This window comes from Panthera pardus, unplaced genomic scaffold, assembly GCF_024362965.1.
Source record: "Panthera pardus isolate Hobbes unplaced genomic scaffold, ASM2436296v1 HiC_scaffold_7, whole genome shotgun sequence".
NCBI lineage: Eukaryota > Metazoa > Chordata > Mammalia > Carnivora > Felidae > Panthera > Panthera pardus.
Genome location: NW_026527002.1, coordinates 37,621,872 through 37,640,667, shown reverse-complemented (window position 1 = coordinate 37,640,667; position 18,796 = coordinate 37,621,872). Strand labels below are relative to the sequence as shown.

General features: G+C 40.2%; 1 protein-coding gene across 1 annotated transcript in view; it reads right to left on the bottom strand.

Annotated features, from left to right (window-relative positions):
- NECAB1 (N-terminal EF-hand calcium binding protein 1) overlaps positions 1-18,796 on the bottom strand; it is a 194,173-nt gene that overhangs the window by 126,828 nt on the left and 48,549 nt on the right. The gene's annotated exons all lie outside the window — the stretch shown is intronic.

The window sequence follows — 18,796 nt, the reverse complement described above, 5'->3', positions numbered from 1 at the left end:
GAGAAAGAATCCCAGGCAGCCTCTGTGCTATCAGCGTGGAGCCTGATGCAGGGCTCGAACTCATGAACTGTGAGGTCATGACCTGAGCCGAAACCAAGAGTCAGATGCTTAACCAACCGAACCACCCAGGCACTCCGATCTTACGTTTTTAAAAAATCACTCTCAGGGAAAAACCATATAAATTCAATCATGAACAAATACAAACATCTACATACATGTGCTGATCAATATATTCCTTCAATGCCCTGCATATCCCCCTTCAGGACCAATACATGAAGCTACCTCATTGGTTTGTTTCACCAGATGCCTCATTTTACTAAGATTTCCAAAACTCAATTTTGCAAGTTTATCTGAAACATGTGTTGCCACTGAAAGCTTCATCTTTATCATCATACATACGGTGTACCTGTGTGTTTGAGCAGGTGACAATCTATGACATGGCATAACATTCAAAAGGTAAGACAGCACCTCCGGTGATAACTGTTTCCCTCCCATCTCCTCCCCTACCCGTACAGTTCACTTCTAACAGGGGTGTCTACAATTTCCAACCCCGTGTGTACCTTTCCAATGACATCCTTACATACACTTAACCAGTTCATGCATATGTATTTTCTCTCTTTTTTCTTTATCAAAAAGTAGCACACTCTGCAGGCCATTCTATACTTGACAATATTTCTTGGACATCCTTACGTATCCATATATGTCTCAATCTTTAGTAGCTACATACTTTTCTACCAAATGAAAGTACCACAATTTATGTATAGAGCCCCTATTCAATGAGTATAACTGTTAAGACAGGCTACCTCCAAACTAACTGAGAGGCCATTTATATAGAAAGAAATACCACATCAGTGTGTTCATGTCTGACTCATCCTCCCAAGTCCTGGCAATTCCCTCTGCAATTTATTGCTATGAGATAATGTCCCATTCTCAATGGACCAGTTTCATGCTTCACACCTCGGCTGGGATCTGTACCGCGAGGCAGGATCCTGTAGTGGCTGAGAATCAGGAGATCTGAGCTTGTGCCTGGCTCTACCTTTTACCAGATGGTAAACTTACCTTAGGCAAATTACTTGTATTTCTAGGCTAGAATTCCCTCATGTGTAATTAGGAATAATAATTACTATACCTTTCTCAAAGGATTACTTGTGAAGACTGTATAACCTAACATATGTAGTGCCTTTAGCCCAGTGCCTGGAACATAATTAGTATCCCCCAAAGTGGTACCTCTCATTCCTAGGGACATTTAGATTAATTACGCTTCAGCAGAACAAAAGGGTGAGAGGTTCTCATTTATTTGCCATGTGACGGCATTTCCTTTACTGTTAACCATAAGGCACGGATCACCTTTTATTAGGAGAAGATGGTGTATATTGCAAGACCTACGCTGTCTTATTGCCAAGTTTTGATTATATCGTGGCAAAGGAAAGAGAACAAATGCATAAGATTCTCTTTAGTCTTTTATCTTTCCTAATGTCAGGGAAATTCTGCATGCTTTCTTCTTTGCCAGAAGCTCAAATGAGGAAGGGAAAGGTGGAACTACGTGTCATCATCGCCAGTCACATTGGATTATTCTGAGGGAGAGAAGTTCCTGTTAACACAGCCTTGTGGATGAACCTCTCCTTGATGGTCCCTCCTAAGATCAGAAGAGGGGACACTGAGGGGAGTGTCTTCAGTTCTCCTTAGACAATGGAAACAGTTCCATCAGAGACCTTATCATCACAGCAATCTGAGGAGCCAGTGTGGTAATACCTGATTGTTACCGAATGCTAATAAAGGGATCTGTAGAAGCCCTTATTCAGTAGAGTACTGAGCCTTTCACTATAAAGGCTATAGTATACAGTCTATATAGAGAAGAAATCTATTAATTAGTGTGAGACCTAAAAGGAAGAAAAAAAGATGATCTCTAGTATAAAAAATTCTCCCATAGAGTCCTCAGGCTTAACTTATCTTACACCACCCTTACAGTAGTAGGTATATTCCTCCTCCATGAACTGTGTTCCTTCTCTCCCCTGAACCTGGAAAGACCCTTCCTTCCTTCCTCCCTCCCTTCCTCCCTCTCAGATTGTCATGAGCCCCTTCGATGCTGGGTGTGTGTTCCATGCTCCTCACGAAGTTGTTTCTGACCACGCTAGCCCTTCTTTACATCCTTTCTCCTGAGCCCTCAGCTGTGATTCTTAGCCTTTCCTGCAACACTGACCCCACTGAGAATGTGATTAAAGCCACGGATCTTCTGTATCCATTTATCCACCTGAAAACTGCATATTTACACATACGCAAAAACTAATTTGGTAGTTTGAGAACCCCCAAACCTATCCTTGAAATCCTAGGCTCTATAACTTTTCTCTCCAAACCAACCAACTTGTATCGCCATTTAGCTGATAAACAGAATATATATGTTATCTCCCTTCTAGGTTAGTAAACTCCCGAACACTTAACTTGTTAGTATCATTCTCAGTGTTCTACAAGTATCTCTTAAATACAGGTGCCTCCCAGGAGTTAGGGGTGCACCAGGAAAAGCAACAAGTCATAATGCAGACTCCCAACCCTGGTTTCCCATTAGAACCACCTGAAAGCTTTACAAATACTGATGCCAAGCCCCTGCGCCCAGAGTTCTTACTTAATTGGTCTTAGGTGTAGTCTTGGCCTAGTGACTTTTAAAAAAAAGCTCTCAAGTCATTCTAATAAGAAGGCAAAGTTGAGAACCACTGGTGGGTAGTAATAGTGAAATTTCTTCACGCTCATGGAGTTTGAACTGAATTCTCTTACTTTCAAGCTGCATGATCTTAGCCAGGTTATGTAATTCCTATTAGGCTCAGTTTCCTCAACCATAAAGTGAAGATCATGGCAAATTTAGCTTTACATGTTGTTCCAAGGATGAAAGGAGATAAATATTGAAACAGTTGACAGGGTCAGGCAAACAGTCAGCACTCAGTAAATATAAGCTGCTACTATTACTTAAAATAATAAATGCACCCATGGCAGATAATACAGTACACACATCACAACCCAGGCCTAGGTGCCCCGCCCTCTTAGAAACAACACGGGTGACTACCGCTTAACTACCAGTAACCTCCTCCTAGCAATTATTTTCAGAGAGTTCTCTCCATGTTCTTGTGCTACGGTTCAGCTACGTCGGATGATCCTGTTTCTGGGTGTGGCTCTAGAAGCAGCAAAGAGTCTCAATGGAAATATTCCGTGAAAGAAACTCAGGAAGGTATATAAATGATGCAATGTGGCCTTTCCAAGTCGGCATCCTTGACCGGCTGAAACTAGCAGATGCACCTGGCCAGGTATAATCACCGAGCACATGCAGACCCCTGCCTTCCTAGCACTCTCCCAGATTCCTTAAGAATTTTCCTGTGGGAGATCAGCTTCAGGGATGACAACTGTCTTGGCAGTGCTTTTGTGCAATAATCATTCACGTATAACTATGTTTTTCTCAGGTTCAAACAGTACTATCTGTATTTTAGGATTATGGCAAATCTGAAAAGGTAAAGAAACGATATATTAAATATAAATTTATCATTAGAAAAAAATGTTATCTTTGTTTCATTTGGGTGAAGGCTAGTTTCCTTTTTTGTTGTTTTTAAATCAAGGGATTTTTAAATTTTCATTGCATTTTTTTTAAGTAGGCTCCATGCTCAACATGGGGCTTGAACTCATGACCCTGAAATCTGGAGTTGCACACTCTACCGGCTGAGCCAGCCAGGTGCCCTGAATCCTAGTTTCCGAATGTCTTTCTATAAAGATGAAACTGAGAAAATAAAATTGAGCATGGATTTAAAAGCTAAAAAAGCTAAAAACCCCCCAAAGCTAAAAACTCTAAGAAGTATCAATGAGGTCCCACAAATAGAAGAGCAAGACATAAGCACATCAATCCATCTCAGCCTCAGTTTCTTCTATTTAAAATGGGCATAGCCAAGTTAGGGATGGGTGGGAAAACACATTATGATGAGAAAATTCACACTTCGAAGCCACAATGTCCTGGGGGCGCCTGGGTGGCTCAGCCGGTTCAGTGGCCGACTTTGGCTCAGGCCATGATGTCTCGGTTCATGAGTTTGAGCTGCGTCGGGCTCTGTGCTGACAGCTCAGAGCCTGGAGTCTGTTTCAGATTCTGTGTCTCCCTCTCTCCCTGCTCTTCCCCCACTCGTGCTCTCTCTGTGTCTCTCTCTCTCAAAAATAGGTAAACATTAAAAAAAATTTTTTTTAACGTTTATTTATTTTTGAGACAGAGAGAGACAGAGCATGAACGGGGAGGGGCAGAGAGAGAGGGAGACACAGAACTGGAAGCAGGCTCCAGGCTCTGAGCCATCAGCCCAGAGCCTGATGCGGGGCTCGAACTCACAGACCGCAAGATCGTGACCTGAGCTGAAGTCGGCGCTTAACCGACTGAGCCACCCAGGGGCCCCAAACATTAAAAATATTTTTGAAGCCACAATGTTCTGCTTTGACTCCCTGATCCACCCTTTGCAAGTTATATGACCCTGGTAAGTTACTGAACTTTCAAAGCCATGATAGATGGTGGTAATTTAAAAGACTGTAACAGCATAAAATGTTTACAACAGTGTTTTGTGCAGAGTAGAAATTTGGCAGATGTTAGCTTGCACTCTTCCTGACAGACATTCATCTATGGTGAAACTAGACATTTTCCCACAATGAGTGGACATGTAGGATATTAGGCAAAGGCTTTTACTGATACATTTCTCCAAAACACTCCTTCTTCCTGCAAGAAAACTAGAAACAACAACAAAATTATATTAATTCATTTTAACTGAGTGAAAGTGATGCTGAATCCTGTGTACTTGGGAAGTAAAGATACATGCACAATAAAAACAAATGAGAATTTAATGATTTCAATGGAAATACACAGACCTGAACCCCACTAATAAGATACAGAAAGAATAATGAAACCCTGGATCTCCTGTTCCCTAATGGCTGGGGTCTTTCCTCTGAGCTGTTCAATAGAGCATACTTGGTGATTTTGATGGTGTTACATATCTGTCAACTCTCTATATGCATGACAAATAATCTTTACATGATTCATCTTCTCTTCTCTCCACGGTTCATGATCTGTTCCAGACCACCGGTGCCCGGGCGTCTGTGACATTACACTAGAACCCCGCAAGCCTAAATCTTCCTCCACTAATTTTATTGATTTTTTACATGACATGCTTTGGCAAAATGTGCTACTTTGTGACAGGGCCATTTTTATGTTATTGAAATGAATTATCAAGGAGCACTACTATTAGAGAAAATATTTTTCCCCTTCCAGGGCAACTTCATCAATCATATAGAGTTAGTTTTGCATTCAAGGAAACAATCCTTAAAATCAAACGAGTAACTGAATTAACTTTTCCTATCCCACCTTATTCACATGTTTTTTTCTATCCCTCTAATTTCTCCTTTCTGTCATTCCATTTTTGATCTCCCTCTCTCTGTTCCTTTCTGACAACTAGAAGAGGAAATTCAAATGATTTCAAGTTGAGGCCTACTACGCTTGGCAGGTTATACTCTTCCCTCTTATAACTTCTGGCATATTAAATTAATTCTAGACCATAGTCCATTCTAATCCCTTCTCATTTTGCTTTGGAGAGTTCAGTACAAAAGCAAATAATGTTGTTTCAAAAATGTAAATTAGAACTACATACAATGATCAACTATGGTTGTTTTGTTAACAGTTTTATTAAAGATAAATAATACTGTTTGGTTAGGTTTATTCCTAGGTATCTTATGGTTTTTGGTGCAACTGTAAATGGGATTGATTCCTTGATTTCTCCTTCTGCTGCTTCATTATTGGTGTATAGAATTGCAATGGATTTCTTTTTATTTATTTATTTTTATTTTTTATTTATTTAAGACAAAATTTTAATGTTTATTTATCTTTTGAGAGACAGAGACTGCAACAGAGCATGAGCAGGGGAGGGGCAGAGAGAGTGAGAGGGAGACACAGAATCCGAAGCAGGCTCCAGGCTCTGTCAGCACAGAGCTCGACATGGGGCTCGAACCCACGAACCGTGAGATCATGACCTGAGCTGAAGTCAGACACTTAATTGACTGAGCCACCCAGGTGCCCCTGAATACAACCGATTTCTGTATGTTGATTTTATATCCTATGGCTTTGCTGAATTAACATAGCAGTTCTAGAAGTTTTTTGCTGGAGTCTTTGCGGTTTTCCATGTAGAGTATCATGTCATCTGCAAAGAGTGAAAGTTTGATTCTTCTTTGGCAATTTGCATGCCTTTTATTTCATTTTGTTGTCTTATTGCTGAGGCTAGGACTTCCAGTACCATGTTGAACAACTGTGGTAAGAGTGGACATCCCTGTCGTGCTCCTGAACTTAGGGGGAAAGCTCTCAGTTTTTCCACACTGAGGATAATACTAGTTGGGAGCCTTCCATATATGGCCTTTATGATGTTGAGGTATGTTCCTTCTATCCTTACGTTCTTAAGGGTTTTTATCAAGAAAGAAGGCCATAGTTTGTCAAATGTTTTTTTCAAATGCTTTTATCTACTGAAAGGATCAAATGGTTCTTATCCTTTCTTTTATTAATGTGGTATATCCTGTTGGTTGATTTGTGAGTACTGAACGAGCCCTGCAGCCCAGGAATAAATCCTGCTGGGTCATGGTGAATAATTCTTTCAATGTACTGTTGAATTCAACTTGCTAGTATCTTGTTGATAATTTTTGCATCCAGTTTCATCAGGGATATTGGCCTTTTTAGTAGTATCTTTGCCTGGTTTTGGAATGAAGGTATGCTGGCTTCATAGAATGAGTTTGGAAGCTTTACTTCCATTTCTATTTTTTGGAACAGCTTGAGAATAATAGGTATTCACTCTGCTTTAAACATCTGGTAGAATCCTCCTGGGAAGCAATCTGGCCCAGGACTCCAGATCCGTATGCTGAAAACCATAGAAAGCTTATTAAAAAACTGAAGACACAACAAATGGAAAAACATTCCATGCTCATGGATCGGAAGAACAAATATTGTTAAAATGTCGATACTACTGAGAACAATCTACATATTCAATGTAAGCCCTATCAAAATAACACCCAGAATCCTTCACAGAGCTAAAAAAAAATCCTAAAATTTGTATGGAACCAGAAAAAAAACCCCAGAAAAGTCAAAATAATGTTGGAAAGAACACCAAACCTGGAGGCATCACAATTCCAGAATGCAAGCTGTATTACAAAGCTGTAGTCATCAGGGCAGTATGGTACTGGCATAAAAACAGACACATAGATCAATAGAACAGAACAGAGAACCCAGGCATGGACCCACAAATATATGGCTAACTAGTCTTTGACGAAACAGGAAGGAGTATCCAATGCAAAAAAAGACAGTCTCTTCAGTAAATAGTGTAGGAAAACTGGAGAGCGACATGCAGAAAAATGAACCTGGACCACCTTCTTACACCATACACAAAAATAAACTCAAAATGGATGAAAGACCTAAATGTGAGACAGGAAACCATCAAAATCCTAGAGGAGAAAACAGGCAGCAACCTCTTTGATCTTGGCTGTAGCAACTTCTTACTCGGCATGTCTTCAGAGGCAAGGGAAATAAAAGCAAAAATGAACTACTGGGACCTAATCAAGATAAGTAACTTCTGCACAGTGAAGGAAACAATCAACAAAACTAAAAGGCAACTGACAGAATGGGAGAAGATATTTGCAAATAACATATCAGATAAAGGGTTAGTATCCAAAATCTATAAAGAACTTACCAAACTCAACATCCAAAAAACAAATAATCCAGTGAAGAAATAGGCAGAAGACATTAATAGATACTTTTCCAAAGAAGATAACCAGATGGTGAACAGACACATGAAAAGATGTCCAACATCACTCATCATCAGAGAAATACAAATCAAAACCACAATGAGATACCACCCCATACCTGTCAGAATGGCTAAACTTAGGAAACAACAAATGTTGGCCAAGGATGCAGAGAAAGGGGAACTCTTTTGCACTGCTGGTGGGAGTGCAAGCTGGTGTAGCCACTTGGAAAAACAGTGTGGAGGTTCCTCAAAAAATTAAAAACAGAATTACCCTACAACCCAGCAATTGCACTACGGAGCATTTATCCAAAGGAGGCAAAAATGCTGATTCAAAGGGGTACATGCACCCCAATGTTTATAGCAGCGCTATCAACAATAGCCAAATTATGGAAAGAGCCCAAATGTCCATTGACTGATGAACAGATAAAGAAGGAGTGGTAGATATATACAATGGACTACTACTCACTGATCAAAAAGAATGAAATCTTGCCATCTGCAACCACATGGATGGAATCAGAATATATTATGCTAAGTAAAGTAAGCCAGAGAAAGGCAAATATCATATTTCACTCATATGGGGAACTTAAGAAACAAGACAGATGAACACAGGGGAAGGAAAGGAAGAATAAGATAAAAACATAGAGGGAAGCAAACCATAAGAGACTCTGAAATACAGAGAACAAACTGAGGGTGTCTGGAAAGGTGTAGGGCAGGGGGATGGGCTAAATGGGTGATGGGCATTAAGGAGGGCACTTGTTGGGATGAGCACTGGGTGTTATATGCAAGTGATGAATCACTGGGTTCTACTCCTGAAACTAATACTATGCTGTATGTTAACTAACTTGAATTTAAATACAGAAATTTTTAAAAAGCAAAATAAAACACAAATATGCCCCTGCTGCAGCACCTCCTACTGTCTTTGCCACTTTTCATTATTAAACTACTGAAGTTTAAAATAAATAAATAAATAAATAGATAACACTGAAAAATTCTAAATAAAATCTGTTTTTTAATCTGTTATAAAAAGAACTTTGAGAAATAGTCTAAATTATTCTATTATTTTATCTATTATCTACCTATTCTATAGGTCAATTCTAGTCTGGACAGTTTGACACATAGTAAGTACTCCAATAATTGAAGAATAAACAAGTAGAAAATAACATCAACTGAAAAAAATACTTGATTTTTTTTAATTGATGCAGTATCATTATCAAAGGTACTAAAAACTAAATTTTCTGTCCTAAATATTTGGATATAAAAGGCTTAAGACCAATCGTAGCTAGTCTCTTACAATAAGCTAACTATAAAACTTTTATTAAAGTATTTTCTGAGGCTTCTAGAACTATCACAGTTTCATCTAAATATAGATCAAGCAAAGTTCATAGATTAAATCTATTATGACATAATTACTGCAGTTTTCATTTTGATGACAATAAAATGTCTGGTATTTTCTTTCTTTATGAGGCGTCAAGAGCAAGAGAGGGGCACCTGATAGCTCAACTGCCTAAGCATCCAACTCGATTTTGGCTCAGGTCAGGATCTCATAGTTTGTGGGACAGAGCCCCATGTCAGGCTCCATGCTGACAGCAAGGAGCCTGCTTGGGATTCTCTCTCCCTCTCTTTCTGACCCTCTCCTGCTTGTGCTCTTTCACTCTGTCTCTCAAAATAAATAACCTTAAAAAAAAGAGCAAGTGAAACTAATCACTCCTGCAATTTCAATGTTAAACAAAAAACTATTTTGTTGTAATAACAAGCCTAGGAAAGCATTAGGTATCAGTGGCCAAAATGTGGTCAGCTATACCAGTAACACGTATACCCAAAAAAATACCTGTTAAAATGCAGGTTGGGGGGTACCTGACTGGCTCAGTTGGTTAAGCACCTGACTTCAGTTTAGGTCATGATTTTATAGTTGGTGAGTTCAAGCCCTGCATCTGTGCTGACAGCTCAGAGCCTAGAGCCTGCTTGGGATTCTGTGTCTCCCTCTCTCTCTACCCTCTCTCTGTTTCTGTTTCTCTCACTCTCAAAAATAAATAAACATTCAACAAATTTAAAAAAAATGCAAGTTGGCAACATTAGAGGAATCATTCCAGTTTGAACAGATCATCTTATGTAAATCACATTAAAATCAAACACAATCTTAGCTATGTTCAGTGTTGCATTATAGCTGGCATGAAAGTAACTAGGTATCCTTTTGTGGTAATTAAGGATATGTCACTTTTTGTTCACCTGGCCCAGTTTAATCTCTGTTTCACAGAATTTAGGATGTACCAGGTGGCACTTCATTCTAGAAAACCCTGTGGTCTCCCAGCAACTCAAAGGAAGATAAAAGTGTTATGTTGTTGGCTTTTAAAAATCACTCAGAGACAATCTACTTTAAAAATTAAAAACATAGATGACACTCAAAGAAGAAAAACCACCAGGCTGGTTGGAGCAAAAAAAAAAACAACAACAAAAAAACTGCTCACTTTGAAAATTTTGTTCTATAACTTTTACCAGCCTAGTGTCTTTTGATTTGCATAAAGACAAAAAAAAATGCAAGTCTCAAGATAGTCCAAAAAACCATCAAGTTAAGTGAAAGTAGTTATACTTCAAATGTCTTTTTGGTAACAAATATCATTTGAATATTGCATAAGTTTTTTTTTTAAGTTTATTTATTTGTTTTTTGAGAGAGAGAGAGCACGCATCCATAGGGGAGGGGCAGAGAGAGAGGGACAGAGAGAATCCCAAGCAGGCTCCATGCTGTTGGTGTGGAGCCTGATGCAGGGCTCGATCTCATGCACCATGAGATCATAATCTGACTGAAATCAAGAGTCAGCCATTTAAACAAGTGAGCCACCCAGGTGCCTCTTACTTAAATATATAGTGCTGTACCTTGTGGCTCGTAAACATTTTTTTTCAATTAATGGAATTTATTGTCCTTTTGACAAAATACTATAATCAATGGAAATGAACCAGGTGCCTGCTTTTAAGAAGTTTTTTGTGTTTTGGAAGACTGAAAATAAACATCTGCAAAACTCAAAATAAACTAATAAAGTAGCATATTAAAAATTTCTAATTATTTGGAGAACAAACTGAGGGTTGCTGGAGGGGTTGTGGGAGCGGGGAAGGGCTAAATGGGTAAGGGGCATTAAGGAATCTACTCCTGAAATCATTGTTTCACTATATGCTAACTAATTTGGATGTAAATTTTAAATTAAAAATAAAATTTAAAAATTTCGAATTAATAACATCCAAAATAAATATAGAAGTACTATAATCATGCATGGTAGGTATTTTACAAATATTAACCAAAGCCTCCCATCTGCTTTGATGCCCACAACGTCTACTATTATTTCCTTCTACTGACTAGGTTACTATTGTCTTAGAGAAGCAAAGACGAGGCAGATCACAAGACAGGGGCGTGATAGCTCATTTTGCGTGTCAACTTGGTTGGCCCATAGTGCCCAGATACGTGCTCAAACATTATTCTGCATGTTTCCGTGAGGGTGTTTTTGGATGAGATTAACATTTAAATCAGTGATCTGTGAGTAAAACAGATTGTCCTCCATAATGTAGGTGGGCCTCATACAGTCAGTTAAAGGCCTGGTAGAAAAAAAGACTGATCTCCCTCAAGCAAGACTAATATCGAGCAGATGACTTTCAAAGTTGAACTGCAATACTGGCTCTTCCTGGCCTTCCAGCCTGCCAGGCCACCCTGCAGATTTTGGACTTGGTGGTCTCTTACACGAGCCAATTCCTTAAAATAAACCTCTTTCTATTTAAATATATATCTAATTGACTCTTTGGAGAGCCCCGACTAATACAAAGGGTCAGATTCTTGACTTTTGATTCAGGTAAAAAAAAAAAAAAAAAAAAAAAAAAAAAAAGATTTAGAAGAATACAACTTAGTAACAGCTAAGCCTCCCCATCCCCAACTAGATAAAAGTTCCCTAGAATGGAAGAGGAAAATCCCATCAATCTTGATGAGCACGATGGGAGCAGTAGATATATCTGCGTGGTGGGCCTGGGCAGGACCTGTGACAGTTGTACAAAATTGCCTGTACAGAGACTGGTTTGGGAACAATACAGGGATCATCCGGATCTGAGAGCAGCGGAGATAAGGCACGGGGAGCTGGGAGATACGCAAAGTGCCGGGGGGCTGAGAACAAGGGAATGTGCGCGGGACCTGCCTGGACTCATGACCAAAGATCGGGTGGGAAGGAAAACACCACTGCAGACACTGAATGGAGAGCTGAACAGACAAACAGATGCCCCTCTTCTCTCATGATCTTGTGCTAGGTGAGGCGCTATACTCCTACACAAACCCCAGGACTGCGATTAAATTTCCACCACCCAGAAGAATGGAGGCTTGAAACAGAAATTAAGTTAACTTATAGGAAAAAAAAAAAGGTTACATATCCTATTTCCCACCCGAGTTTCTGGTTCCTGTAAGTCAGGAAGCAGCACCGAATAGAAAGAGATAGGAATGGGTTCTAGAGACACGGGTTCTAGCCCAGGCTGAGTCCGTCATTATTATGGGAAGTCATTTATCTTCTTTGAACTCAGTTTCCTCAAATGTAAAATGAAAGAGTTAGACTAGGGTGTCCCTGAAGAAGCCACGTTTTCCTTTCCCTTGACATACATTGTAGGTGATGTAAAAATATGAAAGGAAACATCCTGCTCGGAAAGAAGTACTTCTGTCTAAAAATTATGCTAGATTTTGTATTTTTTTAGTTTCTAGCCCATAGCCAGTGCTCGATACAAATCTGTTTGAGCCAAATGAAACAAATCTCTGAGTTCAGTGTTGAAACTATCCTTGGGGTCCTGTCACCTAGTATGTCTCACTGTTCTGGTTGAGGAGCATGGAATAAATAGTTCTAACGACAGACAACAGGGTCAATGAAAAGTCACCAATTCACTTCCCTGCTACACACTAAAAAAATATTAAAGATTTTCCACTCGTGACCCTGTAAATCATAGCTGCTTCAGAAATTAAAGTAAAAGGGGCACCTCGGTGGCTCAGTCGGTTGCTTAAACGTCCCACTCTTGATTTCAGCTCAGGTCATGATCTCGTGGTTCGTGAGATCGAGCCCCTCAGTGGGCTTTGCGTTTCTCCCAAGATAAATAAACATTAAAAAAAAGGAGGAAATATAAAGAAGTACATAAAGAGATTCTTCCCTCCTTCCTTTGCTAGGGCAAGCGTCACTTACAACCCTCTTGGATATGAAGAGGAAAAGAAACCCAGTAGTAATCCACCCATTCAGCCAAAGGAATGATTCCGGAAGGGGCACAAAACAGCGAACTTTACATGTTGCTGTCTACCTGCATCAGCCATGTTCTAAGGCAGCTTCTCTAGCACCTGCAGTCACGTTACCATTAGGCCTGCCTGGAAAGTCCTTAGCAATTTTAGTACAGTTGAACGCACACTATAAAAATCATGTGTAATGTTCTGAGATCCACTGAGAATGACAATAAAGGAAGACTCTTCCAGCCATCTAAATGTCTGCATTGTTTCAACACGGCAGCTTTACAGAGAATGTCCTACGTTGGGAAAGCCTCTGAGTGTGGTTAAAAGCTCTAGTCACGCACAGCACCGAGCTAGACAGCCCAGGACTCACTTGAAGAGCAAAGAGCTGTAGCAGACAAGCTGTTCCTGCCCACATAAAACAAACAGCAAACAGCAACCAGGAAGCCCACCCACACAGCCAGGCCCTTGAGAGCCCGCTGACGATTTTCATCTGCAGACAGCTTCTACGATGTGCAATGCGGCTTAACCAATCCTCCCTCTTCCCCAGCACTTGTCTTTAAGGGAGGAGAAACAATGGAAAAATTCAAAAAGCAGTAACTTCGATCTATTTATTAGGCATATAGATTTGTACCGGATATAATTTCAAGCCCAAGGACAAAAGTGAACCTTTGAGATCACCATTTTAGGAGGCTCTCTGTGACCCACCCGGTGGAATTTTCCAGAATCTACTTTTGCACTGCATGGGGTCCTGACACTTAAGTGTCCCCCATTAACTCTCAGGCCTGAGCCACCTCTGGAGTACCCTTTTCTAATAATTCCTTCCAGGATCCAGATTGCTTTCCTTTCATTCCAAGCTGCCACCACCCCATTATCCATCAGGAGGTTCTTCTCTCTCAAGACAAACCCAGTAGGCTCAGCTCCCCTCTCCATGCCGTCTTAGGCAACAAGTCTCCATGTCACTTTCACTGCTGTGAAACTTAAACACTAGGAGAGAGGGGGAAGCAAAGTCCCTAACGGGGATGGCATTTCCTAACTTCCTTTCCTTAGTGATACCCAGAGACTCAAGTAGCCTCCAATATTCTCCTACTGTTACAGAAGTCAAGGCCCTTTTGACCCTCATCTACCTCTATACTGTGCTCATCTCCTTTTTTCAAAGGAAGCCCATTTTCCAAGCTACTGTTGCCTCCTGAAGACATGATTAGGAAAAAAGCAATTTCTGTCAACTGGAGTTTGCATTTCTAAGACTCTTCAGAAAGGGAGAGTTTAATCTCCGAAGGCTCTCTGCCCAAAATAGGTCATTTCCACGCACATCTTCTGATCAACTACTTCAACTACTTGGTCACTAAATTGATAGCTTCGCCACAAGTATTTTTGTTCTTCCAGGGTAACACCTCTTGAAATATTAGATTTCCATTCATCGAGGCTACCGGTGCCCCTGCCCTCCCAGAAGAGTCAGGACAGTGGGCAGAGAACGACCTGAACGGGGCAGCTTCCCAGCCACCTTCGCCTTCCCTGGTCCTGAACCCAGGAGGCAGCAATGAGCGAGCAATGGACGAGCTGGCACGTCACGAATTCCCGCGCTGACAAGCACTGCTCACTCAAGTCAAACAAACTCCTCGTATTTATGTGGCACCTTCTGTGGTTGCCAGACTAAACTGCTTTTTAACGTTTGTTTCGTGAGTTTTCACAATTTCCTGCCAGAAAATATTAGTAGTGCCACTTAATATTCAAAGAGAGTAAAACACTGAAAAGTTTGCTTGGCCAAGTCCTTCAGAAACAGAGCGAAGACTATACCGCTCTGCCAGACACCAAGCCAGTGTACCGAGAATGACTCAACAGGCCGCTGTATAGAGTCGTGGTTAAGAGCCAGACTTCCCAGGCTTACTCCTTACCCTCTGGGTGTCTTGGGGAAAATCACTCAGTCTCTGTATTTCGGCCTTCTCATGCAAAATGGGCTCAATCATGGTCTGTTGTTAAGATTAAATAAGTTAATGATGGAACATTTATTTGAGAGAGAGAGAGAGCACATATGAGCAGGGGGTGGCTGGGACGGGCAGAGTGGGGGGTAAGAGAGAGGCAGGAACAAGACAGAGAGACGGAGACAGAGAGAGAAAGAGAATCTTAAGCAGGCTCCACACTCCTTGCTGAGCATGGAGCCCGATGCAGGGCTCGATCCCACAACCTGGGGATCATGATCTGAGCCAAAATCAAGAGTCAGATGCTCAACTGACTGAGGCACCCAGGTGCCCCAGTGATGTAAAGTTCTTAAAACAGGATCTGGTACATAAACTTTAACCATTATTATTGCTCTGCATTATCGGGTTACTGAGTACCTGACATCTTTCCAGATCAGAAAGATTTCAACCTACTCAAAGACTAGTTTTCAAAATGATGATTCAGATGAACCTTTTTTCAAGGATAGCCGAAGTAGCCTTTTAATTGGTCTTTCTGTCTCCAGACTTGTCACCTCTCATCAATCCTCTTTTATTTTGGGAAGAGCCATCTTTCTAAATCAGAAAACTAGTCCGGTGCCTTCCATGTTTAAGACCCTTTCGTGGCTCCACACTGACCTGAGGGTAGAAATCCGAATGCCCCACAGGTTCATAAGTGGCCTTTCACAAGTGGCCCTGTCTCTCTGGTCCCTCTCCCCATCACACTCTTAAACTTGAGCAGACTGCGTGCCTTTCAGGTCCCCCAACATGCCACCCTCCCTCTCACCTAAGGTTTCCCCATATGCCATTCTCTTCGACTAAAACTTTTCTCAGCTGCAGCCCCACTCATATCCACACCTCTTCTTGATAGTAGCTCATCATGCACTTAAAAGTCACTTTCAAGCGGTCTTGACTGTAGACTGGGTTAGTCCCCACCCCTAACTCCAAAACAGTTGTATCTCCCTGTCATAATTAATCAGGTTACCATCTTTCTACATCCCTGGCCAAACTATAAATCTCTTCTTCACCATCATATCCCCAGCATCTAGCACAACGAGGTAAACACTAATACTTGTTGAAAGAATGGAAAGTTCAGTTTGTATGGGCAAGACAGAGTATTAGACACAGACTGAGCTCAAAGTTCCATTTATTAGCCTCTCTCTCTCTCTCTCCCTAATCTCTAGGATCCTCTTCCCTGGAATTCCCAAGAAACTTCAGTGGGTTTCTGTGGTAGCCTCTTACAATATTCAAGCTCTTTTTTTTTTTCTGTATCAGGGTTGATATAAAATTACTCATAAAAGGCCGGTGGGGGGGCTGATTTAGAAGTTAAGAGGAAAGGCGAGTCTTGCGTAGTTGTTCTTTGCTGGTTTGGCACAGAACACTGAGTGTCTGATATAATGAATCAACCATGTCTCCTCCCTCCCCATCAAATTTAAAATATGTAATATCTATAGCATTTTATATTGAATTTCCAGGGATTCATGTTACCAGGTTAAGAAATCTTATGTGGAAGACTTTACATAACCACCGAAGGACAAAGATTTCCTGCGTAATCTAGGACTGTGAATGAGGGATTTCTGTCATGGGCTTTGAAATCTACATTACTTTCTTCACCCTAAAGAACAGTTCCAATCAAATACAGTGAGGATAACAATGTTTCATGCATTCATACTATGCTCTTTTCACTGGACTATGTCTCTCTGAATATACTCTATATTAAAGATAAAATCCCTTTGAGTTTTCATGAACCAGAAGTTAGCTCCATGAAGAATAAAAAGATTTTGAAATGTAAAATATAAAGGGCAAGGATCCAGGATTAGGGATTCAAAGTAGAAGCAGAAATGCAAAGGCAATTAAATAAATAGCAACACAGAAATTCAAAGAGTAGAGACCTCTTACAATCCATTTCAGTTTAAGTGACCCTGGTATAGACATAGTCCGTCAACTTCCAGTTTAGAGATGGATCAGTCCAAGAGAGTGACAGAGGGAGAGACTGTAAAAGAGAGTGAAAGAAACTAGATGCAGACAGGAGCTCAGAGACAGTGCACCCAATTCTATTACATAAGTAAGGATAAATGACTAAGTTCTTGGAAGCTGCAAACTCAACTAGAGTAACAGTTGTCAAGGTCAAATCTGAATTTTCACTTGGCAACTATACACGGTAAGGGAGAGAGCAAGAGAGAGACTCTTTGTGGCAATCTCAAGTCTATATTCATTTCAACCTGACGGCAGTGAGGATGGGAAGTGGAGGGAAAGTTATGTATGCAAATAATTAAAATCCTATGGTTTTCCACATGTAGAATTCTAATTATTCTAAAAGCAAACTATTTTAATTAAAAACAGATTCCCAGAAAAACCTAAAAATTAAGCCATTAAACCCTTAGTGAATGAGTCAAGAACAGTAACGTTCAGCTGATACCCAAGCTCAGCTTTCTTCCTATTACAGTTTGAGTTCACTACTAAAAGCTTTTGCTAATTAGTCTATTTTTCCCTTCTGAGAAACCTTTTAAGAACAGAAAAGAGAAGGCATGTCTGCGTGGCCTAGTCAGTTAAGCATCCAGCACTTGATTTTGGCTCAGGTCATGATCTCAATCCCCACATCAGGCTCCGTGCTGAGTGCAGAGCCTGCTTAGGATTCTCTCTCCTCCTGTCTCTCTGCCTCTCCCCCACTCAATAAATACATAAACCTTAAAAAAACAGAAAAGAGAACATAATATTCTATATAGTGGGAGCTTCTTTTAAAGCAGGGAAACTTTGTTTTATATATAAATGCAGATCCACTAAATATACTGGGACAAAGAGAAATTCTTAATTTGAACATATTTTCTGTCTGCTAAAATAAATAATCCACATTCACATTTTAAAATTACATTTCATGGCTTTTAGTTCATGGGCATAGAGAACTATTTTAAAAGAGACATACGTTTCAAAAATTTAATTGCGAGTCCAAAGTCAGACTTATTATTTACTCAATTCCCCTCAAAAAGACTCAGTTATTATTTGACCGGATCTGTCAGTAGCATCATCCTTTCTATAATCAGTCAGCCAGGATCTCAACTCTAAAAATCACCAACAATGTGCCTTTGTATGCTTTTCTTACATCTAATCAATATACTCCATTCCTAGAAGAATTAGTCAACTAACCAAGTAGTTATTGAGTGTATTATAACACTTACTGGAAATAGCAGAAAACCATATTCTTGCCTGAAAGGACTGTATGATTTAGATTTAGTGACAAAATTAACATGTTCATGAAACAATTAGCAAAAAATAACAACATATATATAATTAAATGGTACCCTATGAAAGCGTAAACTGGAATTACAGAAATGTGGACAAAAAAGACAATCAGGAAAGAAGAAAAGGTTGGTAAATACATCTTAACAATAATAATCATGATTATGATTTAATGGCAGGTGTTTATACATTATCGTTAAACTTCACAAAATGAGTCTTTACCTTGGATCTATTTTACAGCCAATAATATTAAGGTTCAATAAAGAGCAATGGCCATCCATAGTCCTTACTGCTAGATCGTGGAAGGAGGTAAGCCTAAGCTTGACCAGTTCCTGAGCTTTTTCCACACTGCAACATTGCTTTTCTGGAATTGGGTGGACTTTGACAGCTAGAAAACTTTACTAGGCAGAGGAGAGGGGCGAGGCTATTCAGGCAAAGTGCACAGCATGAGATAGGGGGAGGAAGGAATCTATCCCTTCTCAATGAGCTCATAACATATATTAGAGACTGTGCTAGGTCTGGAATCCATGGAAAGCAAAACAGTCATGACTTCTGCCTTCGTGTTGTTTAGATTGGGGAGGGCAGCATCAATCAAATAAACATGGAACAAGCATAAAATT